Source organism: Equus quagga, chromosome 1 (genome assembly GCF_021613505.1).
Source record: "Equus quagga isolate Etosha38 chromosome 1, UCLA_HA_Equagga_1.0, whole genome shotgun sequence".
NCBI lineage: Eukaryota > Metazoa > Chordata > Mammalia > Perissodactyla > Equidae > Equus > Equus quagga.
The window spans coordinates 179350155-179377613 of record NC_060267.1 but is presented as its reverse complement, the minus strand read 5'-3'; positions in this window follow the sequence as shown (position 1 = coordinate 179377613).

Here is a 27459-nt window from a genome sequence, read left to right as displayed (position 1 = left end):
TGGGATGCCTGAGGCAGCATGTAATTCTGTGTGAGATTGTTCCTGGGGTGGTTCCAATTCCATAGAATGAACTGTGTCCCCCTAGAAACAGTATTCACAAAAAGTGCCTCCCTTCCACTCTGAGGATTGTACGCTGGTACCGAATAGTCTATAAGGAGCTTCTACCCAAAATCTTCTACTTCTAATTAATAGAGATTGTAGACTGGATTATTTTCACTCTATACTCAGTAATTACAGTAGTTGAACACTTTAAGTAGAGAATCATATTCTTGTTTTTTCTAATAGCTGAAAACATAACTGTATTAAAGTGGGAGTGTTACTGAGGTCACCTACATTGACATGCAGGCCATCTCTTCCCTTTGAGCTGCACAGAATAGAGTCTGTGTGCTTAAACTCTCAGAAAGCATTGAGGTGAGTCTACTTTCTCTAGAGACCCATAAATATAAAATAAATTATCAGCAATGAGGACCGACCTTTGCCTCCATCATCCCATGAGGAGATAAAAATATCCTTTTTCTTAATTTTGAAGCTATGCTATTTTTATATTTCTGAAAAGGCTTAGTTCTAAAGATTCACATTTCCCCTGATTTTCAGATTACTGACTTCTTTGTCTGTACCTCTTTTCTGCCTTTTTCTATATTAACAAAAGAATCCGTAAATTGAAAACTACATGATGATATTTCGTGAACCCTTACAGTTATTTTCACAACGTGCAGCCACGTTTTGAGTTAGAGTGTACGTGTGTGAGTGATGTATTAGAAGATACACATGTGTTGGTCAATATTGTGGCTTGCTGAGTGAATATATATATAAATATGTGAATATCAGTGACCATTAGCAACAAATTCATAAAATATCTCATTTAGCTGCTTATTTTGTTAATTACAAGTCAATGTTAAACTTTAAGAAGGAAAACTATTGCCATATTTTTGTTCATATATGTGGTTTTCTCATTCTGCATTTCCATACCATATTGCCTAATTCAGAACTGCAATACTGAAATAGATTAATTCTTTTAATAAAAAAAAGAAACCTCCACTGAGCTTTTAGAATCAAGAAAATGATAACAGGTATTTATGTGTTGTTTTCCCCTGTTGTTGACATTGGCTTTTAAAGCTGATGGGAGTAAAAATCTTAATTGTTCCTATGCTATGGATCACCCTAGTGATAAAATTGCTTTGTTAACTTTTGACTTTTTTAACTAGCATTTGGTAGGTGCTTCCATTGTACTGTACACTGTGTTAAGCATTGAGGACACAGAGATAAACAAGAAGTGGCCCTGTCCTCCAGAGCTCATTTTGTGGGAGGGAGATATTGCACCATAATGAGTGTAAGTCAGTTCAAAACTAATAGCACCAAATAACTATGCAAATATCTATGCATATGATGAGTCCATATGTACGCACATGCACACACGCACACTCACACACTCACATGTATACCATCCCAAACTTTACCAAAATACATATCCTTGACACTTCACACCCTTCCCTCACAAACATTCAAAAGACTACCCCATCGCCATATAACAACACGTGGTATATACATAAAGCAGCCATTTTATAAATTTTTAATTTAGAGTATTATACTATTTTTATTATACATCATACATTTCATGAATATAACTTGGCATACACATTATTATAATCTATTTTAATCTATGGCCAGCTTGGTGACTTGCAGTTTTTCACTCTGAGTTTCAATTTCTTATCTCTGAAGTGGGTCGATAAGACCTGCCTTGTAGGGTAATTGTCAGGATCTGGTAGGACGATGGATGTAGTGGCCAATAGCCAACATTAGAAAGAGCTGAAGAAATGGTAGTTATTACCATCGGCAGCAGTCGTGTTGTCCTTCTAATCAAACTCGGCTGCAACGTTTGTTGCCAACAATAAGACAAGTCAGCTAGCTGGGTTGCTAGAATTTGGAATTCAGCTCTGCCACTTATACAGGATATTTTACTCTCAGAACATCAATATACATGTGAAAGTTTTCTATGCAATCAGTTCTGAACATTTTAATTGAAATACAGGAGAATCCCTTTATCAGACATTTATATTACAACATATGTCATTTCCTTCTAGACTTGGTATAAGGCCCTGGAAATACAAAGACATATTAAAGGAAAAGCCCTGTCAAGGAGTAAAATCTCAAAAGGAAAATATGTTCGCATACAACTAATGATGGTGCAAGGTGGCATGTACTACAGGAGAAACATGTGCAAGTTACTATGACGGGAAGAAGTGACAATATTTGAAGAAAAAAACGTTTAGAAAAGGCTCTGTAGGGCTTTATATCCAAACCTTTGTAATAGATCATTTTATAATATTGATCTAGTGTGTTCTGTATGTTATATTTGGGGAAAAAATAATATCAACAGATTTATACACATATAAGTCTGCCCATGTGTAGCAAGACATATACATATGTGCAGACTTTTCTAAATGCTAGATGCCTTCCATCTCCAATCAAGTAGGCCATTTTCCTCCCATCTTATGCTAGCTACTGTGCAAGGCACTGAAAGTAGAAAGACCTATTAAGAAACAAATGCGTATGTTAATGCAGCTGGCATGTGTGCATATTGATACGTACATCAACATGGAGAAGTGTTCCTGACCAGTCTCATTGTGCCTTTTCACCACTCTCTAAATACCCACATTGTGTTCTTCATAGAACTTAACACTAACTGAAATTATATTTTTAATTCGCTTGTTTCTTTTCCTTTGCTTTTCTTGTTTTGGCAGTCTCTCAAACTTGAAGGTAAACTTCAGGAAGGCAGGAACTTCTCATGATTCTGCGCTATGTCCTCAGTGCTCAGAATCCTGCCTGACACCTCACCGGGGCCTATGCAATGTGTATTAAGTGCATAAGTCACGAATGCACACAGAAATCATACGTCTATTAGCCCTACCATCCCACAAGCACTAGCCCCAGTCTTACCAGCCATTAAAGATTCGAATTTATAGGACTTTCAGAAAATGTGTGAATTTGGTTGCCAAATATAAATGACTCAGAAATGCATAACCAAATGAGTTCCATGAATTCTACTGACAAACATAAATGATTCGTCTCCTGTTTATCATGACTCTCACAGGCATCTTTTCAATCTGTAAAAACAGTTATGTCATTAGAGCCAAAGCAAATATGTCAATGGTGTATGAAACTTGAATATGGATATGAGAATATTTCTTAAACTCTACCTCACAACTAAGTATTTGAATTTATGTCTTGTTAAGTAGGGAGAAAAAATCCAGCTGAACTGAAATTATAATCGCATATTTATCTGTATCTTAATTATACTGCAATAATTTCAAAGCCTATAACACGAGTAGAATTTTTATCACGCCTCTGGTTTAGCTACATGTTTTTCTCACCCAGGCCCCAGGAAAATATTCATGAGGTAAAACTGGCAATACAAAAATAATTATTTGAAAAACATTATATGAGGTGAGTTGTTGCTTCTCTACTGGATGCCAGTTTAAATTGAGCTAATTTGTTTTACCAGTAGCTTAAGAAAACCCCAGCACAGCGGCACGACAATTATATCCAGGTGCAAGGACTTAATTCAACAAATTCTAGGTGGATCCTTCCAGTCTGCACGGTGGGCCCTACTCTCAGCTGCGGCTAAGAACAGATGCCTTGCAAAGCCTCTGTAAGCATGATCCAGTCAGTCCTTGAATAGAGATGTTGAAATGTTTCCAAAAGAAAAGATGAATGTGGTATTCTTATGACCGTAATTCCAACATATACATCATTGAAGAAAATGACATGGTAGGAATTATTTTAAATATGTGAACAAAACAAGAAAGGTAATTTATGCCTTTGGATTATTTTTATTTCATATACAAGGTATACATACACACATTTAAAAATTATAAGTTTTACGAGAAATTCTCTTACATATCCATATATATATTAACTAAAACCATTAACACCCATAGACATGTAGCAAATTGTTTCTGAAGGGACTTTAGTGATGCTCCAGATAGAAAAGTATAAAGTGTCAGATGGAGAGAGCGAGCCTCTGAATGATGCGTACGCTCGCCTGAGCTCAGGAAGCAGCCTGGCTCGAGAGACGAGACCATGGTATAAGGGTTCAAACCTCCCTTTTTTAAAGTCATGATTTTTTTTAATTACATAAATGTCAGATTTTTGCCTTATTTACTTTTTAAATAACTTTCTTTAAATGATATTGAGCAAAATAAACAAAAGCATTTCATGATTTCAGTTCTAGAAACATATAGCCATCCAATGAATGGTTTATTTTTCCAGCATACTTCTAGATAATAATTTTCTCAGAAAATGGTGTTTGTTTTTTCATTCACTACTGATTAAATAAGACTAGGAAACAATTTCTAACTGTAGCAAACTGCCTCTTTCACGTTGCTAAAATACTTACAGATGTGCAGGCATATATGCTGGATTTGAACATAATTAAAATTTACTGCTAATTATTAGTATAGCAAGACTAGCAACTAAGTATTCTTTATATACATCTCTGTAACATTCAGTTTGCTGATGTGGCTAAGTCTGAATACATTAATAGATGACCATCAAGATTATTTCAGATTGAGAATTGTATCATAAGAGAGAGTTATTTTGGCTAATCTGTCATTTCTCATTTTATCCCAACCAAGAGTTTTCCAGCAAAGTCATGTTTTTAAGTCTTAAATTTCTCTTTAAAATTTCTGATAAATTCCACGTTAGTTTTATTTTAAAATATTTTATTTGTAATATAGTATTATATTTTGGTATTAAAATGAGGCCACAAAACTTTATTTTATTAAGAATGATCTGTAAACATTAACAATACTAATTAGAGGTATGTCAGACAATTTGAATTACACCATTGGGTAGTGCTTATTCAGATGTATGTGAATAGTCTGGACATTTTGAAAACCATCCAAATGGGACGCAAATAAAAAACTGTCAAAAATCTAAACCAAGTTCAGCCAGGCGTACAAGACCAGTTCCCATGAACTGAGAGGAAAAATTAAAAGCAGTCAGAGGTCCTGAAAAATCCTAAAGCTGGATAACAACTTTCCTCATCTTTTGCTAGTGGATCCTAAAGAAGACATTAATAAACCTTAATAGATAGACTAAAATCTCCAGGGCAGAGATTTCAGGTAATAATAATCTAGCAATTTATCTCCTCATTGTGCCCAATTTCCTCATATGTATAAAAAGTAATTTGGATACGACATTTAACTCATAAAAGCAATATCATAATTCCATCGTGATATCCATATTCAAATAAGAAACCTTAACTCAAAGAATAATGCCTTAATTGCTTCATAGTAAACCATTTCGAGTTGTCATATAGAAAGCCAACTTCCTATCTGAGGGAGACAAGATATTTGACACTGAAAACTATTTAAACAATAGCAAACTACAGAATGCCCAAAATCAAAGATATATTGACAATGATTTTTTTCTTTTAAAGATCGGCACTGGAGCTAACAACTGTTGCCAATCTTCTTTTTTTATTTTCTGCCTTTTCTCCCCAAATGCCCCGAGTACACAGTTGTATATTTTAGCTGTGGGTCCTCCTAGTTGTGGCATGTGGGATGCTGCCTCAGCATGGCCTGACGAGCGGTGCCATGTCCACGCCCAGGATCCGAACCAGCGAAACCCTGGGCCACTGAAGCGGAGCACATGAACTTAACTGCTCGGCCACGGGGCCGCCCCTCAACAAATATTTCTTGAACACCAGTACGTGCTAAGAGTCAGGTATGAAAATACATAAAAACTTAATTCTGACCCTGCAGGAACTCAAATTCTCATAAACAACAAAACACTCTAATAAACAAATCATTACACTTTATTAAATATTTTAACTAAGAATCAAATTTATCTAAATATTATTTTTAAAGTTTATTTGAAAATGTATGCATTGAAGCTAGTTACCCAAGGTTAGATGCTAGTGTCATTTTTCCTGTTCAGGCAAACAAAAATTTATTAATCCAGTACATGTCCTAAGTATTTGATGAGGCATTAGAATTAAAGAAAACTTGACTTGTAAACTGAACTCCAAATAATTAAAATCATCTAAAAATCTTAATAAGATGTTTTCACACGAGAATTTAACCAGAGAAAAGAAAAATACTACCCAGTTTCCTGTGATCCTTATTAGGAAGCTTACCGTGGAGCGCGACAGCCTGTAAGTAACTTTGGAGAGGATCTAACACAAAGCCCCCATTTTTCAGTCAGAAAACCAAGGCCCAGGGACAACTAGTGTCTTGCCAGTTAGTTAGCGACACAGACTTAGGCCCCAGGTCTCCTGGACTCCAGCCTGGATAACCCCAATACTGTACCATGCTAATCCTCGGCTAAAGTTTATTTTTTTTCCACATGTAAAATATATGTGCTGAACCTGTTGCTAGTCTAAAGAAAGAGGAGTTTCAAACTGTTCAACTTTACACAATCAAACTGTATCTTATGAAAATTGAATGATCATTTACCACCACCCTCTATCCCAAGTTATAATGGGCAGTGTTACAGGAAAATGACTGTTTTGATAAATGCATACGATAAATAAAGCTTGAGCATTAAAGAGTATTGAAATTGCACAACCAGAAGGACCTGCAACCAGAATATGCAACTATGTACTGGGGGGCTTTGGGGAGAAAAAGAAGAAGAAGAAGAAAAAAAGAAGAAGATTGGCAACACATGTTAGCTCAGGTGCCAATCTTTAAAAAACAGAGTATTGAAATTGTTAGAAGTGGTAAGTGACCTGGGATTTCATAAACGTAGATCGATAGCAAGAAACCATTGGGAGAAAAATCTGCTCTTGAGAAGGAAGAAGGAAATATTGTTTTCCAGTGTAGAAAATTACTTTAACTTCTTGAAATCACAGAAAGTGATGCTGCCCATGTTAAGATAAATGTACCACAAATACCTAAAAGTCATACTTAAAAGTAAACATAATACGTGTCCTATTCTTCACGCTTTTACTTCTGTATCCCACAGGGTGAAACTGTGAAACATTGCAAAATAATGTCTCCTGTAACTTACATGAAACTAGTGGAGATGATGATAAAGTTGTGGAATATCGTTTCTCTGTTGAGTTGTTAATATGATTTTTAGCATAGTTTAACAATACGGTTTAATTTTAGCTTCAAAGAACATTGTTTTTAATTTCAATTTTTTTCTGCTTATACTTCACAATAGATAATTACAAGTGTAATCACTATTGGTCATTGGCCATTAATTTGTTTCGGCGTATGTACCTCAGTGGGCAGTAATTACTGCACAGCCTTCAATAAGATATCATTAACAAAATGAGAAGACCAGAGAAAATACGTTAATTACTGTAAGTGCGCCATTGGTTCCTCCCTGGAATAAACAAGTCTAACAATTAAGATCACACTTACTTTTTGCCAGGCTGTATTATGCAGTGCAAAAAAAGAAGGGGAAAAAAAAGGCAAGGCTAGATAATTTGAAGAAAATATATTTTGGGGGATTAATGTTATTTCCCTTTAAATTCAAATCAGCAAATCTAATGACCCAAAGATAGAAAGCAGCTCTTGCACCAAGTGGCAATGTCATAAAAGCTCATTGTTAATAATGAAGGAAAAAATTAATTGACTACTGTACTCTATTACAATTACAATGAGAAATATCTCAAAATTATGAAAATGTTTTAATATTTTTAAACTATTGTAAAGCAAGTTAAATTGATTTCCTATCAGTCTACATGTAAATAGACTGGAGAGTGTTTTAAATGCTCCAATTAAGAGCTTGCAATAGAACAAACTCACTTAGAACATAATTGGTTTTGGTGGCCAGTGTAGCTCCAAGCATTTCTGAGCATGGTATTTGCAGCATGTTGTTAACCTGAAAGTGTAATCCGAATATCTGTTGATTCAATTCTCTCTGCCTTTTGATCTTCATTCCCCAGCTCATCACTCAGAACTTTTAAGCATGCTAGTTTGTCCTAGGCATTTGTTTTCTGTGTCATCAGATACATATACACATAGATACATTTCCCATGGCTGTTCATTTAGGTCTTCTGTGCAACTGGCTTTGCCATGCCTCTCAGACCCAAACCCTGCAGCTGTTCCTGCCTTTCTTTTATCGTCCTGAGCGAGGCACATCTCATTTCACCCTCATTCTTCTGCAGTTTCAGGCCTTTCCACTCTCCCTTCCAACGGCTCCAGCTGTACCTTTTACAACCCAGCTGCTGGGAGCCTTTTCCAGGGACCTTCCCTCCTTCTGACCTCGGGCAGCTCTAACCCTAAGTCGCAGATTCTCTGGTCCTTTCTGACATTCTCTCCGTCCAAGTCAAGTCCTTCATAGCCCCCTTGACCTGAGTCGTTTCAAGTCTATTTGGACTTGATTCTGACCACTAGTAAAATTATAAGATTGATTCTAAACAATTAAAACTTCTCACACATCATAATCATTAATATTTATTTAGTATACATTTTTCCTAAGTTTAGGAACGTGTGCACTTCAATAAGATTTGCAAATCGTATTTTCTGGAATAGTAACATCAATAATAATTGAAGTCAAAAGATGACAAGCTAAGCGGGCCACTGTGGTTCACTACGGACTGCCTCCAGTACTTTTTCTTGCGCTTATTCAGAAACTCGAACAGCTAGACGCATTCCTCTTTGAATGATGAGAAGAGCCTTTGGCAATGGTGATAACTCACTTAGAAGCCTTCAAAACTAACAAATTATCAAATGCTTCAAAATACAACTAGTATCAATACAAATATAAAACGGTCTCTGATCTTCTCCTTTGGGACTCCTTGGGTATTCTAGACTCAGCCTTTTTCTTATGTTCCCAGAGAACCCAGGACTCCCTCTTTAGGAGCCCTTATCGTTTTGAATCATGGTTCTGTTTGCTTGTCTGCCCCAGCAGGCCAGGAAGTCTTCAGGAAAGTGGACCAAGTACCTCACACAAGGGATGGTTGATGAATTAATTGAGTCAATGGCCCTGATCAGGTAAGCATAAGTTAAAAAAAGTCTTTCAAGTTAACAAGTATTTGTGAGACAAGTTTAGACATTGAGAATTTTGTTTTAGATATTTTAAAAGGAAGAGTATTCATTTTTATTTGTTTGTTGTTGTTTATAATTATTTCAACTCCAAGCACATGTGCCTATTAGTTTTTAAAACTGTTCTAGTATTCTTTGAACTTCGTCAGGGCCATTCTGAGCATTTAGAGACTAGAGTATCTATCTGGAAAGTTTCAGTTTTCTACACAGCCTGCATCGATGTATCTGTTCATAGGAATGCTTACACATCATAGAGGTACAGAGATACATAGCTATAACTCAGGTATCTAATAATAAAGACTTTATTTCCATTTTGTAGAAATAACATTCTGTGGACCCTACATCTCAGGAGACACAAGGTCTGACTTTCACTAAAACTTTATACAGCTTACAACAGAAAAACAAACAAGAATCTAATTAACTAATTTTGTAATAAATTATTTCCATTTAACGCACACATAAACAGGGCAACAAATCTAAATCTGAGAAATATATCACTTTAAAACAAAAGTTAAACCCAAATATAATTTTAAATAATAAAAGGGAAGATAGTTATCATTGGAATAAAATCAATCTTTACGGTTTCAGAGTATATCCAAACAGTGAAATAAAATCAATCTTTATGGTTTCAGAGTATATCCAAAATTATGTTTTTAAATGAGCATATAATGATCATTAGCTATGTGGAAAATGATCATCAGAATAATGAGAAAAAGTTAAAAAGCTCAGAAGATGCCTCAAATCTTACACCTCTTTGTAAGTATCAATGTTTAAAATTAAACAAAATTTAAGGTTGTCTTGGGCTACTATTGGCCATGGGAATGCATAATTTACAATTACAACAGTAATCTAATTATATATCCTGTTTCTTCCCCAAGAAATGCATGAAGCCAAAGCTGAGGCATGATTCTGAGGTCTTCTCTAGTCACTCCTCAGATTTGTGTTGCCTTTACCTGATTTTGTGTCCTGTGCTCACCCGTACCCAGAAGTCATTTTGAACTCCTTATCACAGTAAGAATAAATTTAAGTACTTTAATTTTTCATTTGAATTGTTACAAAGTGCCTCATCCTTTATAATTTTAAGAAACACCCTTACCTCTCTCTACTCCCTTCTGTAGCCAGAGTAAAAACCGCAGCATCAGTGACTGAATTGGGGAGAGGCAGGCACCTGAGCCTCCCTTTTAGTGTTAAACACATAGAACAGAGTACTATTTCCCAAGAAAATCAATCTTAAATACTTTTCCTGAATTCCTTATAGCGCAGTCCAGTCATTTAGTAGATGCTCAATAAGTACTTGATGATTGGTTCTTTAATTCACACTAAAATAAAAAGAATACTGTAACTGCAATTTTCAGCTTCCACCTACAGACCTCACTACCTAAGAGAAAAATGTCAACACTCATCAATGGTAGAAATATAAATTTCTGGAGGAAATTCGCCAAAGTGTCAAAAGTCTTTTTGCTTTAACTGCATACTCTTTGACTCGGCAACTCTACTGGGGATTTTTTAAGGAAACAACCAGGCTAGTAAGCCATGGTACAAGAATATTAGCAAACTGTTGCACACATTCATGACAACTGGTAATAACCAAAATGTTTAACAAGAAATTAACCTAAGTGAAATACATTGTAGTGCAATCAAACAGTGATAATATAAATAACAAGGAAAGACGTTTGAGATATATTGCTAAGTAAATAAACAATATTACACAGGAGAACGCATAGTACTCGAGTCTGTTTACATACATACTTGCACACATTGAAGCTGCTTCCCCTCCAGACCGGGCACATAGCTAGACTACATTTCCTAGTGTAAGCAGAAATGTGGTCACATTTTGTGGTCTGAAACTTATAAACATCTCACTTGCCATCCTGTCTTCCCCATGACTGGAGGTCGATCGCTGGCCAGGAATCTCCAGGCATTAACGATGGGAATGCCCTGAGTGACTGCATGGAGCAGAGCAGCACTGCGCTGCCCCCCACTTCTGGCACGCCCCTCCACAGTAGAAGTAAATTGTTGTGCTAAGCCACCAATATTTTGAGGGTATCCATTTCAGCAGTTGAGATATCCTGACTAATATCCATGGAAAAGTATAAAAAAAACTGTATATACCAAAATATTAACAGTAGTAGCAGTTGATTTTTTCGTATTTTCTATTTTTCTTGCTTAAACGCCTATTTTGTAAGAAAAACCTTACAAATGGGATTTTTGACCCCTAAAGCTAGGATTCCAAAATACGGAAAAATGAATTCCTGTCTTTCATTAGCATAATACATTTATGAAATATAAGGGAAGTATAGAATTTCACTAACGCTTCCTAAATTATGTAATGTTCTGGTGTGATCATATTCTTCAGAAAATAATTTAAGCATAATATAAATAGTTGCTTTATCAGGGTATTTTTGCCTTGGTTAAAGTCCTTAACAAAAGCTATAAGTTATCCTCTTAACCATTGCTAATATGGAGCAAAAGCTCTACGATGAGTCCATTTCCACCCCTCAAACCCTGAACGATTTAAATACCATCCCACACAATCTCTCCGACATGTCCACACTTGACTGGATCATCTTGACTAAACGTAGCAGACCTGACAAATTCTTGAGCTCTTAGAATGACTTTAATGCAGTTTTTAAGCCCTCTGACATACCCTTCAAAACTCCGTTAATGTGATTTACAGTTAAAATAAACATAAAAACATCATTAAAATAATGATAAAAGGTTAAGGCCTTGAGCTACCAATGCAGAGAACAGAAGGCCACGCTGTGCTCGGGGGTTCAGAGGGTCTTCAGTAGGGGGCACCCAAGGTAGAACCAAGCACCCATTTGAGCATTTCAGAGCATTCATGGTCTGTGCAGAAAAGGATGCTAAAAATTGTCTTGCTTTGCAAAAAAAAAAAAAAAAAAACAGCATTTTTTATCTGATTCTTCCTTTGCCTTTCACAAAGATTGCGTACTTATTCATTCTTTCTTTATACCCACTTTACAGATGAGGAAACTGAGGCTTAGTTCAGGTCAGTGTCACGAGCTTGTAGGAAACAAAGGCGTGACCCTTCCACGTCCACCACCACAATTCATCTCAGGCACCTTTTTTCATTATTTTCCTTCTCTTTCTTCCCTGAAAGTGCTTCCCAGCAAAATTAATCATGCAAGTCTGAGCTCCTGCCCACCTTGCTGCCTTCTGAGAATTTCCAGCTTGCTACCTTCTCCCATCCTGCTTCTGCCATCCATGCTGGTTCAGTCTGTAGATATGACTTAAGTTGGCTGTTTCTCCTTGAAGATTTTTCTACATTTTCTAGGCCTAGTTCTCATCACTCAAAATCTTTCATTCCCGTAGGCTTGCCTGCAAGCCATAATATTGCCTTTGACCAGACTGTGAACCCTCAGAGGCAAGCATGTGCTGTTTTCAGCCTCGCTTCCCCAGAGCCTTACATAGGGCTTGGCTCATTCTAAGTTCTCAAAAATAAATACATGAAAGAATAACAGAAGCTACTCTATTTTTAAAGAGATATTACATGAAATGAAACTCACAATTTATGAATGACACATTGCAGTATGTCCCAGCTTTTCTGGTTCTGTTAGAATAGTCATTTCAATGTTTCCCACCTTCTGAGAATGTCTTTCTTACCTTGGCTTTGCCTAGCCAGCAATTAAAGGCTTTTGACTGAAGACCACAAGTATTGCAAAGCTGGGAGCAAAAACATTTTTCTTTATAAATGGCCCAAGTCAATTTTTCCTACAGGTAGATGTACAGCTTGCTGAAGAAACTTCAGTCATTCATTCTTTCTAAATTATCTGCTGAACATCTACTCAGTTCCAGGAACACGTTTTAAACACTCATTCAATCCAGTTTCCGCAGTCACACAAGTCAGAGACTAGTTAAGAATAAAGACATAGGAAAAATGCAATGGAGAAGTTCAGTGAGTATTAAGGGTGCACATGGATGGGCCAAGTGGAGGTGAGGACATCAAGGAAGGCTTCCTAGAGGAGGCAACCCTTGATCTGTGCCTCAATTATGAGACAAACTTTAAATGGGCTGAAGTTCCGAGTACAGAAGAGATGATACACAAAGCCACAGAGATGAGAAAAAAAACGAGTAGGAATGCATGGAGAATAACAGGATCTTCACTGCTAATGAACAAACACGGGCCAGCAGGATGACGTAAAAGGAGACCAGCAAGGGAGGAAAACAGGCACAGGCAAGGGATAGCCGTATACACCACGTTAGAGTTTAGTCTTTGACTTCAAAGAATTATCATGTACACAAAAATCTATTTTTGAGACAAAGATTTACCATTAAAAATTTATCTACTGCCTAGTCTCCGAGGATTTGATTATTTTATGCATAGTAGTAAAATACTTTTCTTAAATAATCTTGGAAGGGAGTAAGAATCACCTCATTTAAATCTTTTCTTAAGTTCTTGGTTTTCTTTCGAGGAAGAATTAAGGGACTTCTTAGATCCTCTCGGAAGGTGACTACGATGTCTAAAGAATTGCTCCTCCATCTTGGGGCTGCTCTTGCTGTTCTCTCACGCGCTGGCTTGCTTTCGCTCTCGCTCTCGCTATTGCTGTTCCCTGTTTCTTTTCTTTATCAATCATTTTGCCTTCGATGCCGTTTTCAGAAAGGGGCTTAGTAAGCCTCTTTTTTTTTCTCCTGAGATGGTTTCTTAAGCAAACAGTGTGGAACGTTGGGTTAGAATACCGCTCTCTACTGACCATCCTCATATGTCAGGCCAGATCTTTTCCACTTGTCATGTTGGCACTCATAAAACACATCTGGGACCTCAGGCTACCCTGAATCTCGCAAAAGTAGGGCATAAACCAAATTCTGGAGTCCTTTGTTGATAATAATCCATTCAGTGCAGCACCTGGAGTGTTTTTTTATTGGAGAGAGTCAGTGCTGTGCTGAGCGACGGTGACGCGGTTTGATGGAGCTGCCCCTGGAATGTAATAAAGAGCAGGGAACCCGCTCCTCTGAGTGTGTTCTTGAATTAAAAGCCAATGGTTTAAGAGTTCACTGGAGAACCCAGACAGAGAGAGGTGCTTACTCCACGGCTGTTGGTGACACCGAGCACATCATTAGTCTATTCTAGTTAGCTACTTACTTCCAGGTGCAACTTAAAGTGTAGCACAAAAAAAAGAAAAAAAAAGAAAAACTTTACATTATGCTTGGTCCGGACTAACTTAGAAACCAGGCTCGAGCCTCTGTACCCCTCCAGCAGTGAAAATGAAGTTTTACTGCTAATGGAGTTGGAACATAAGACCCATGCAACTGGAAGCTGTGTGCTTTGTAAGTTCCATTTCTCCTTACTCTTTGGAGATATAGTACAAAATCCTGTCTTTTCTATTTGAAAACATATAGTATTAGTGGGGGAAGATCTGAAATACTAATTTTTATTACTTTATTTGCAATTGCTATTAAAAATAAGTATCGAAAATAGAGATTTTTCTTATCATTTTTACCTGAAATTAGTGGCTCTACTATTACTTTTTCAGAATGAGAGAAAATCCAAGAATATTTTAATCTAAACAGTCAGGGGGAAATTGTTTGATGGCAATACTAAATTCAAGGTTCAAATGATTTAATTAACAGTGATTTATTTGCAAACAAGAAGTCTTCCAATAGTCACTTCTTTGATAGTCCCTTTAGTAACTTAAGGCTGAAACTCTCCCACCTTTGTGCGAGAGCATATTTTGCAAAAGTGATTATAAATAACTTGGCTATTCGTATTATCTCTGAAAAATTCAAATGACTTTTTACCAGAAAGAATCAACATGTCCATTAAATCACTCATCACATAAAATGAAATTCTGTTTTACAAGCATCTGGACTAATGTTTTCCTATCATAGTCAGGATCCTATTTTGAAAGTTTCTTAGTTATATGACTACTACTGACCTTTCCTCATTGAAAAGCATGAAAATAACTGAAATAAGCTCTCAAATAGTGATATTATCAATTATCGATATAAACCATAAAATATTTATGATAAGAGGAAACCTAAAGAGCTTAAGTTTGCAAACATAAAAAATGATTAGATGTTTTCTTAAAGACTAAAACCTCAAGTCATAATTTTTAAAAGATTTAAATGCTTTGGCTATGTCTGTATCACCCAGACAACAGAGCTCAATTTCTCCTGATGCAGTCTGACATTGCAGAACTCCTAAAACTTAATCCAAGCCAAATCCTATTTTAATTGATTAAAATAAACAGATATTTTCAGATTAAAAAAAGTACACAATATCTGCATTATAACTTATTTCCACTTGATGATAAATGTTTATAATAAGGCAAAATGATACACCTGTCTGCACTATTTGGGAACTTCCATGATTTTTAGAAAAGTTTTGTTTTTAATTAAAGCGTATTATACAGCATCAGAATTTTTCTTCTTTATTATGCCAAGGAAGCATATGGAAATTTGAACTGTGAGATGTTATTGATTTATTCTGATGCTAGAGAATTTTGCTCCCATGTAAACATATCCTGTGACATGAATATGGATAGCTTTGTACCCTAGAAAAGTCCATTATTATAAGTAGCATATGGTTTTGACTCCTGAGCCATGAGGAATATAAGAAAACGCTATTTGCCATACAAGTGATTGTAAACATTTGGTGCACCCCTAAGCTAAAGACAGAGATGATTACTGAATCTGTTTTTTTGAAGTAGCCAGCTCAACTGTAGTCTTTTCTTCATTGTGCATTTACTTTTTCAGCAGTTGAGTTAAAGTTTCCCTGCAAGATTCATAGATAGAGACCAAATATTCTGGTCCTGCAGCCTCCTAACTCTGAGCAAACAGATGTCAACATCAAGGCAAATGGGAAACGAGTTAATGATACATTCCACACCAATGCTCATGCCAAGAGTATGTGCTTTCTTAATTTGATCTTGCATAATCATAAAAATCTCCACTTTCACAAATTACGTGGACTATATCTTTTAATTTGTATATTTTAAAAAACCTAAAAAGTGAGTCCAAAATGAATTCTTATGACTTTTCAAAGGGCTTTGGACTCTTCTGAATTATAAAATACTGAATATAGAGTTTCCAAATACTAAATTTAGAATCAACTCTAAATTTATATTAAAAACACAACTAAAAATATTAAATATTAATTTTAATATTATGTAAGTTTCTTTTTTTCTAAGAGGAGAATAATTTATACATGCACTAACTCATTGATTTCAATGATTCCCAAACATACTTGATCCATAAGAATCACCTTAGGAGCTTATTAAAATACAAATTCCAGGACACAGTGGCTCAGATGGATCTTATGATCAGAAAGTTTTAAAATGATGGATTCAGATCTACAGTGGAGACCAGGGGCTGGATTGATGTGTGTAATAAAGTTTCTTTCAGTTTTAATATTCTATTGTCTATGAATTGACTGAAGAAACCACAAGTTTATTCTTTTGATATAGAATGATGTATATGTAGATATAAACATAAACATTGGCATAGACATAAACACTATAAGGCAAACTTTTTAGAAGAGATGGATAGATAGATCTAGATAGATATTATAACACAGGACCTTTATCAAACTAGTTCTATAAGGTTATCAACTGGAATTCACTCTCCTTTTTCAGCAGACATGTCTAAAATGTAATGAACTCATGGCGAAAACAAATACAAACTAGCCACTGAAATTATTCTCTACATACATTACACTAATCATATAACTACTCAACAGTCTTTCTGCCCACAGCTATATAGGCAGACTGCGTGTGTATGTGTGTTTATACAGATTTTTAGCTGTTACTTGCTTACAGTTAATTACAAGACAACTTTGGATTTAGTAAAATTAAATATTTTTTAAAGCACAATTTGAAAACTTTGACCTACTTTCTTCAGAAAATCCTGGAGAAGTGAAACTAGAGAACCAGTAAATCTAAATGTTGAATTAGAGTCACTATTCCATATTTCTAAAATTATCCTACTCCTAAAACCAGTCAGCATCAGCCTGCAAAAAGTGGTCTGAATAAATGCTTCTCAAATTTTAATGCGTATACAAATCACCTGCAAATCTTGTTAAACTGAAAACTAATTTAGTAGATGGATGGTAGGACACAAGAATATTCATTTCTAACCACTTAGACTCCACCAAGAAACTCTTAGAACTAATAAATGAATTCAGTGAAGTTTCAGGATACAAAAATCAGTTCCTCTTCTATACGCTAACAATGAGCTGTCCAAAAAAGAAATCCAGAGAACAATCCCACTTACAATAGCATCAAAAAGAACAAAATATTTAGGAATAAATTTAGACAAGGAAGCGAAAGACCTATACACTGAAATCTATAAAACATTAATGAAAGAAACTGGAGAAGACACAAATAAATGGAAAAGTATCCCAAGTTCTTGATTTGAAAGAATTGCCCTTGTAAAAATGTCCATACTACTCAAAGCTATCTATAGATTCAAAGCAATCTCTATCAAAATTCCAATGGCATTTTGGCATTTTTTTGCAGAAATAGAAAAAACAATCCCCAAATTCATATGGAACCACAAAAGGCCCCAAACAGCCAAAGCAATATTGAGAAAGAAGAACAAAGCTAGAGGTATCACATTTCCTGATTTCAAACTATATTACAAAGATATAGTAATCAAAATAGTATGGTACTGGCATAAAAACAGACTCATAGACCAGTGGAACAGAAAGAAGAGCCAAGAAATAAACTCACACATATATAGTCGATAACCTACAACAAGGGTGCCAAGAATACACAATGGGGAAAGAGAGTCTCTTCAGTAAACGATGTTGATGAAAGTGAATACCGACATGCAAAAGAATGGAATTGGACCTCTATCTTACACCATAGACAAAATTTGACTCAAAAGGGATTAAGACTTAAATGTAAGACTCAAAAACTAAAACTTCTAGAAGAAAACATAGGAGAAAAACTCCTTGGCATTGCTCTTGTGGATGATTTTTTTTTAGATATGACAACAAAGTACAGACAACGAAAGCAAAAATAAACAAGTGTGACTACATCAAACTAAAAAGTTTCTGCAGAGCAAAGGAAAGAATCAAAAACATGAAAAGACAACCGAGGGAATGGGATAAAATATTCACAAACTGTATATTCGATAAGGGGTTAATATCCAAAATAAATAAGGACCTCATACAACTCAATAGCAAAATAAATAAATAAATAAAATAACAACCCAATTTAAAAATGGGCGAGGAACCTGAATTCACATTTTCCCGGAGATGATATACATTTGGCCAACAGGTATATGAAAAGGTGCTCAACATCACTAATTATCAGAGAAATCCAAGTCAAAACCAAAATGAAACATCACCTTACACCTAGTTAAGATGGCTACTATCAAAAAGATAAAAGATAAGTGTGGTGAGGATGCGGAGAAAAAGGAACCCTTGTACGCTGTTGGTGGGAATGGAAATTGGTACAGCCGTTGTGGAAAACAGTATGGTAGTTCCTCAAAAATTAAAAACAGAACCACCATATGATCCAGCATCCCTACCACCGGATATGTATATACATCCAAAGGAATTTAAATCAGTACCTTAAAGAGATATCTGTGCTCCCATTTTCATTGCAGCATTAGTCACAATAGTCAAGATATGGAAGCAATCTCACTGTCCCTTAACAGATGAATGGATAAAGAAAATGTGGTATACACACATACATACACACACACACGAACACACACAGGCACTCTGGAATATTATTCAGTCTTAAAAAGAAGGAAATCTTACAATTTGTGACAACATGGATGAAACTGGAGAACATTATGCTGAGTAAAATAAGCCAGAAAAGACAAACACTGTGTGGTATCACTTATATGTGGAATCTAAAAAAATCATACTCATAGAACCAGAGAGTATAATAGTAGTTACCAGGGGTTGAGCGTGGGGAAACTGGGGAGACGATCAAATGATACAAACTTTCATTTATAAGATGAATAAATTTTGGGGATCTAATGTACAGCATGGTGACTGTAGTTACTAATACTGTATTATACACTTGAAATGTCCTCAGAGAGTAAATCTTGTGTTCCTACCACACAAATACAAAAAATAACAGCTATGTGAGGTGAGGGATGTGTTAATTGAATTGATTGTGGTAATCATTTCACAATGTATACATATATCGTGTTGAATATCTTAAACATATACAATTTTTATTTGTCAGTTATACCTCAATAAAGCTGGAAAAAAATTGTAAACAATGAATAGGCCCAACAATGGAGGTGGGTAAGTAAATTATGGTACATCCACTAAATAAGATTTCATGTAACCAGTAAAAATCAGAGTCATAAATACTATCTAGCTTCATAGAGATATCATTTTTGTTATAATGTTGAAAGACAAAAACAAGTAATAAAATTGAAACATCACTATAATTACAACTTTTTAACAATAATAAATATATAGAAGAAAGTGTAAGAAAAATACTTCGAAATGCTATCAGGGGCTGCATTAACGTTGTGGTAGTCTCATACCTTTTCTTTTTTTCTGTGATGTGATATTGATAAATTTATAACATTTTTAAATGTACATAAGTTATTTAAACACAGTTTTCCATTTTTTTCTTTACTACCTCCACACAGAGATGCCACAGTCAAACGCAATAAGTATGACAAATCTTTCTGGGGGTCCGTCCCTTCCTGGGCTTGCAGGAGGATTAAGCTTCCTTGCCTCTTGAAGTTTGTTGTAACCATATGGCTTGAGTCAGCAAACGAAATGTGAGGAAAAGTGATATGTCACACTTATGGAGCTATTTAAAAACTGATGATGATTCTCCATGATTACAGTGGCAAACCTTGAAGCCTCATGTGGAGATGCAGGCATCATAACATGACAGTGACTCTGTCAGCCTAGGTCCCTGAGTGATGACGAGCAGATCCCCTCCACACCCCAGCAACCCGCACTGGTATGTAGAGATACAAATCTTTGTTGTTTTAAACTGTTGATATTTAGAGGTTGCTAATTACTAAGCATAAGCTAACCTATCCTAATATAATAGGTCATTATTGTCTTGTATCATTATGGTAAAAATTTTCCAAAAGCCCAACCAAAATCATATACCTGCCTGCCTTAGTCAAATATGTATAATTAGAAAATTTTATATCTTAGTCTAAAATTCTATATTAGTTATTCTATAACTAAGACATTTCAGAGATACCAGGAATCCTGAGGAGCACAAGAAGGTTAAAGGTCTTATAAAACTCTCAAAGTAATACATTCAAGGATCACAATCTTGACTCCCTTACTATGAGTGAAACCAAGTGAAACAAGACCTGGAATCTAATGAATTGATCTTGCAGGCAATCAATGTGGCTAATTTAGAATGAAAGCTCACAAGTCCATAGACGCTGGTAGATTCTTATCTTCCATTTGTTGCTAACACATAGCTAGGCATTGAGTTATTTAGCAATAAAAATAACATAAGAAATGGTTAAAAGGAATTTAAATAAGTTTAGAGAAACAAACACTGTGAGAGATAATAATCAAGTACTTGTCTTATCAGTAAAGTGCTAAGAATTAGAAAATGGAGCAAAATTAAAACATTAATTCTGACTGTTTTGGTGTGGCACAGCAATTCTGTTGACACATTGTAGTCACAGTTAAGCTGCGGTTTGTAAATAATTCACTTTTCATATAAATGAGAGCAGATTCAAGATTATCCTTAAAATAATGTCACCCTCACTTGTATTTCCATCTGCTTTCTTGAATGGAGAAGAGAGGGGTAGGTTGATACGCCAAAAATGATACATAATCCACAGGCATAATATCAGAGCAATTGCCTGTGCTTAGCATGTTGTTAACGGAACAGCATTGTGATGTATGTTGCAGTGGATAAAAAGCTGAGTTTAAGGAACATTAGAACACAAGGTTAACCACATGGTAGAATAAGTTGCTGAGATATTCCTATATGGTTTCAAGAATAAAAGCTTTAAGTTACTATCTTAGATGGTTTAGAGTTTTAAAACGTCACTGTCATAAAATATTCTAGAGATTTTTCGTTTTCTTTAAGTCCTTTTAACTTTTTATAAAATTAATTATACACTGTATCATTTTTGGTGGTTTTTGAGTTTGCCAGCTGGAAAAGTCAGAGGCTATGTTTACATTTATATTAATGCTTATAATATCCCACAGTGCCTAACACATAGTCTGTACTCAAAAAGCATTGAATGAGTTTAACTGGATTCTGTATCTTCAACATGGTCACTCTCCGCGGTGTCTTTACCTAGACTTCAGATCCTCTTCTATCAAAGGACGCATTGTACAGCATATAATGTCTCTTGAAAAAAAGTATAGAAGATAAAAGATAGAAGAAGGATTAAATTCTGTTCTCTTTATAAAGGTTTTACTCTTATTTATTGACAGGAATTGAAATAGTTGAAATGAATAACATGAAAAATACACTTAAGAAATTAGAAAACCAGAAACAAAGAGAGGAGAAAAACTAAACATTTTAGCCAAAAACGTTATATGGTTCATATGACAAAATATCCAATTTAACTCAGCTTTGTAAAAGCAAGTGCAAAAAGAAACTCATAAAGATGTGTCGTTTTTATTAATTGAAAGTAGAAAACATATCGTATTCCTCACAGATGAAAATTCTAATGCTTAGGCTCTAAATTATAAAAGAAATTCTCCTGTGAGATTTAACCTGGGGCCTCTGAAAAAGAAGTAGACTGAATGTTGCTGCTTTTTGTGACCTCTTTCAATGAAAGCTGGAGGCAGGGGGAGAAACTCCACTAGGCCTAAGCTAATGTAGATGGACCTTATTGCCATTCTGACTTCAAGCTGGATCCAATGAGAAAACACAGCAGTGTCCAGAGATTGACGGAGGACAGGCCCTTGGACTAATGCGTCTCAAAAAATCGCTTCTCACACTCAGACTGTGGATGAATGGTAGCGCATGAGTAAGATCACAGCCTTTGGAACCAAGGAGATCTGGATTGGACAATCTGTTTCATCTCGGACAACTTATTTCACTTCCCTGAGCCTCAGTTTCCTTAGTGGAAATACGCAGGCGACGAATAGAGGCAGGACATAAAAATCATCTGACACCTGCCCTGGGAAAGACATTACTTGCTGCAGAAAAATAAGGAGGGATATTAGATTCCAGACGAGCAGGTAAAACTGTTACAGCTTTCGAGATGCCTGAAAAGCCTGTCCAAGGTTCTCATCCTACAGAAGGTCCGCCTACCCACTCGTGGAAGAGGGGCAAAGCCAGGGGTCTCCTCGAGGAACAACTGGCATTCACCTTCAGTAATTAGACAAATATTCATCTGAGATCCCAGATTTTCACACCGTAGAATTAGTCTAATATCAACCGGGAACTGTACAAAGCAGACTCTTCCAGTTGCCTACATCAGCAACAGAAAAACCCCAGTAACGCTTCCAAGGCTTAGATGATTCTGAGCCACCTGGCTTTTCCACGAGCATGCCAGAGTTAGTTAGCTGCACGTATATACCCAGATCACTGAACACATGGACCAGATACGTGGAGACATTTAGTGTTCACTGTTCTCATTTAGGAGCATGTCTCTGTCGGATAATGTTTCACTTTTCCTACTTAATGTTGTCAGTCTTCCTGGCAGTAAATTCTAGGGCCATTTGCCTCATGGAGCCATCAAACCAGGTCATCAGACTGTGGAAGGATACCTTTTCCACTCTGGATGAGGTGTGAAGTTATTTCATATAAAAATGCCAAAATCCCGGCTTATACACTAAACAAAAGTTGAACAGAGGTGATCCCTGTTTCCCACCACTTAATATTATTATCTAATATGTAAGTCATGGAATTACATCCCTTCCAGTCATGAGAAGTGTGAATCACAACAAATCAAGTGATATCACTGATTTCATGCAAAACTGTTTTCATAAAATAATGTTTCTTATGATCAACTCTAAATTCTATCATTTCTCTATTGATACAGAACGTTCTTCCATAACACCTCACGATCCTTCTTCTGTTTAAGTCCAACTGAATTCAATGTGTTTGATAGTACTTTGTTTCAGAATAAACCCAACAACAAGAAATGCAAGCAAGGGACAAACAAGGCCACATTTTTTACGTTAATATTATTTTTATATTTATTTCTTTATACTAGTTTTCCTGTTTGTCACTCTGTGTGTTTTAATCTGAAATTAATCTCACTTCTAACCTCCCCCTCTACTGCTATCACCCCCACCCCACCAAAAAAAAAAAAAGAAAAAGAAAAGCTTAAGTGGAGTAAATGGCCCAAATGGCCCAAAAGATATCTTTTCCACTTTAATCTATGTAGAGAAAAAAAAGTGCACATCATCTGCTGGTGGCTCAGCAGCCTGAAACTATGTTTTGGTGTGCTTAGTTCTGTTGCTAGTGGCAGAAATAATCATGCTTTGTATTTCTGTAATACCTTTCTTCTGTGGAGCTCGCAGGATATTATGTGTCTTGCATTGCTAATCTTCATAACATCCCCATATTTACAGGAATCAATGGAAGTAATGGCCGTATTTTAACCTGGAGGATCACAAAGTGGGCAAAATTGATAAAGAAAGATGCTAAACACAGCTGATCTTGGTAAGGGTGTATGGAAATGTCGTGGGGCCAGACCCCCATTGCCCGTCACACTATCTGCACCATTTTCCATAAGCGAATCTTTCTTTCAATCTAGAGAGAGAGCCATGACTGAAAGCTGAAAAGAAGAAAGATTCAGTGACTAAGCAGCAGAGTGGAACCTCAGGGCCTCTGCGTTTTCTTTTTAATTCCGTTCCTAATTTGTGATGTGACCCCAAGAAACCTTTTGCCCTCTTTAAGCCTCAATTGTTTTACTTACAAAATAGTATTGTGAAAGCATGTTGCTCCGCATCCTGGCTCTGGCTTCCAACACTCTATCTTTTGTAGTGTCCTTTAATTAATTTGTTCATCTATTCAACAGATATATAGTGAGCATCATCCATGTTTAAAGCACTGAGACAGTTTCTCTGGGACTTTAAAGGAAATTAAGACATTATCTGGAGCTTAAAAAATAGAAGCAGGAGCTCTTACATGTATAAAAATAATTATGTAATAAATCACTGAATGTTAAGTGCCATCAAATGATGCAAATGATCCACTAAGAAAATTCTGAGGATTTGACCCATCTGGCGGGATGGATTAGCAGGAAAAGGACTGAACAAGAAGAAAAACCTCATCTATAGATCCAGTGCTACTACACTAGCTCTCTTTAAAATGGATGAAACAACAGCAGAATTCACAAGGTTATTGTGACAATAAAATTAAATATTGTAGGAGAAAGCAACTTGTAAGTGTAAAGTTATTTTTTTATGTTGTAACTGAAGAGATAAGAGAATGCTTCAGGTAAATGACATTTGGAAGGATCCTTGGATGATGAAGAATATTTCAAAAGGTGGATAATATTCTGAACAGAAATAATGGTATAAGCTAAGGCATAGAGCAGGAACAATTTAAGAGACAATCAAGAAATCAAATGATTAAAAGTCACAATGAGAGGAGTGAACACCTTCAGGTGGTATAGGATGGTGGAAGTGAAAGATATGAAATCAAGGAAATTAGAGTGAGGGGATTTGTTAGTTTAAGGTAGTCAGATGTTTCAAATGCTGGCATCATCTAAGGGAGGATGGTGGTTGAGCCATGGCTTAAACGAACTGAATATTTAACTCAGCAAAATTGAAGTAATTCAGGAAATTTGAGTCCATTGTTGCATGAGCCAAGCACAGAGATAGAGATGAGAATGCAGAGTAGAGAAGAAAATTCTGACTCCTGTGCAGAAGTCATCAAAGTAGTGAGAGATGGAGATGAAAGCCAATAAATGGTAGAAATAAGGCAGATGAAAAACAGAAAATTCAGGTTACAATGAATTGGAAGAAATAGCAGAAAAGGTTGAAGATACACAAAATTCCATAGTTTGCTTATAGTGATGCTTTATTTAGGATTCTCCTAAAATAGTGTTCTTAGCAAGTAACTCCAATCTCCCCATTAATCTAGAAAACTTAAAGGTCAACATCCGGGTCATGACTACACACCATTCTTCACAGCTCAGATTCGGAACAGCGCCACCGGCAGCCATACCCTTCTCTGTGATCAATGACTTTCCTGTCAGGACATTTTCCCAATATCCCATTTCTCCTCACCTCCTCCCACAGCACACACTCGTATATCCACTTTGAATAAGTCAGAAGTAACTCAAGCTGAGGAATAAATTAGGATATCTAGTCTCAAGGTCAAAACTGTGTGCTGCTTGCTTGAACAGCGTCTACCACGGCGTTGGGTACATGTACAAAATTTTAAAGTTAGTGCTCAATTATTTCATCCATGCTGCATGAACATATACTAGCAATTAGAAAATATCCTGATTTATAAATTCTGGGTAGATTGGAGTGCCAAGGTTAACTCCTTTCCACCAATACAAAGTATGCTTTCCATTTAACTGTCAGATTTAAAAATCATTGTCTACAATGTAGACCATCATAAATTCTGTTCTTGGGTCTAAATTGAGGAAAACTAGCATAATCTATGGTATCTTACAATTAATAAAACATTTAAAATATTTTTTTAAAACCCACATGATTAACTAATGAGCTGGGAATGAGAGATACTTTCTTTTACTTTATTCCTCATTTTGTTTTTCACCTTTTGACCTAGTTTTTCTTTCTTCTTTTGATAACTGATTTGCCTTTGATCAACAAGAGTGAATGTTTAATGATCAGAATGCAAGTCTTACTTCAAAGATCAGAACAATTTCTTGCTGGTCAGTCTTATGAGTAAGTCAGCATTAACTGGCCCATCTAGCTAGAGTACGTAGCTTTATGTATTTCTCATATACAGTTTTCCCTATTAAAAAAAGAAAAGAAAAATTACTTACAAATATGTCATCTAGGTATAAGTAGACATTCTACAGACTATCAAAATATAAGTGAAATGATGATCATTGTGTTCAACATATGTCATTTAGAATCACCAGACTTCGTATTTCAGGTTTTTATGATCTAATTTCTAATCTAAGGCAATGTCTTATTTTCAAAAGCATTCCCACATTTATGATACCTTTATTAATGTGGTTTACTTTTTCTCAAGTTTTCAACTTTTTGCTGAAACATCAAACTGATATGATTTTCTCATTATTTATATTAATTTCTCATGATAAATTTTCTTATAGCTGGCTCTGAACCAATCACTGAATAAAAACAGAAGTTCTTAACAAGCTAATGACTATTTATAAAGTTATTTAGGGATAAGATAGCTCCCTTAAAACAACTCCAAAGAAACAGATGCACTAGCTCCTCCATAATAGCCATATAATTTAATCATGCATGTTGATTCACAGTTTAAAAATTGCTTTCAGATATTTTATTTCATTTGATCCTCACAACATCCCAGTAAATTGGGTTTGCAAATATTTTTATTATCCCTATTCTCAGAAGAAAAAACTGAGACTCAGTTAAATAAATTACTTGCTCAAGGTTATACAGATAATAAGCAGCACCGATTAGAATTCATGTCTTCAAAAGGCAGCACACTATATGCTTGTTTGATCCGAAATGAACACTAAGGAAAGGACTTCAATAATTTCTAGCCTCAAAAAAGCATTTAATTTCAATGCAATACAATATGAAAGAGAAATAAGAGGTATAGGATTCGAAAGGATGAAAAAATGTCATTTACAGACAAAATGATTGCCTACATAGAAAATATAGATAAAACAATGAAAAAAATGAGTTTATCAAGGAGGCTAGATAAGATAGTGTTGCGATAAACAATCAATATTTTTAAAATATATGAAAATATTATTTAAAAAATTGTATTCACAATAACAAAAAACTTTCAAAATACCTAAAACTAGAGTAACAAAAATATACCAGAACTGCATACAAAAATTACAAAACATCATTAAAGCCATAAAAAGGAGACCTAAAAATAACATTATCTTTACCCCAGGAGTTGTTGTTTTAACTGGAAAACCCTGAAATATAACTGTTCATAACATTATCAAATATTTTTAAATGGCAATATTATATGATACGATCAAGGAAAGCTTCATCCTTTTGACGGTTTTTGCCTAATATTACCGTAGTTTGAAAATTGCCAGCACCCCAAAAAAATGATTATTTAACTTCTTAATATCATTTAAAAATGGTAGGTACATCAGAATGGCTCAAATTAAAAAGATTGACCTTTCCACATGTAGTGGAGAATATTAAAAACTGGAACACTCATGTACTGTTGGTGGGAATGTAAAATGGTACAATTTTGTTCAACAGTTTGGTAATTTCTTAAAAAGTTAAGTGTACACTAAAATATGATCCAGCCATTCCACTCAGGTATTTGCCCAAGAGAAAAGAAAGAGCATGTCCATACAGCAAATTGCCCATGAATATTCAGAGCAGCTTTATTTGAATAGCCAAACATTAGAAGCAACCTAAATATCTATCAACAGGAGAATGATAAACAAATTGTGATAAATACATACA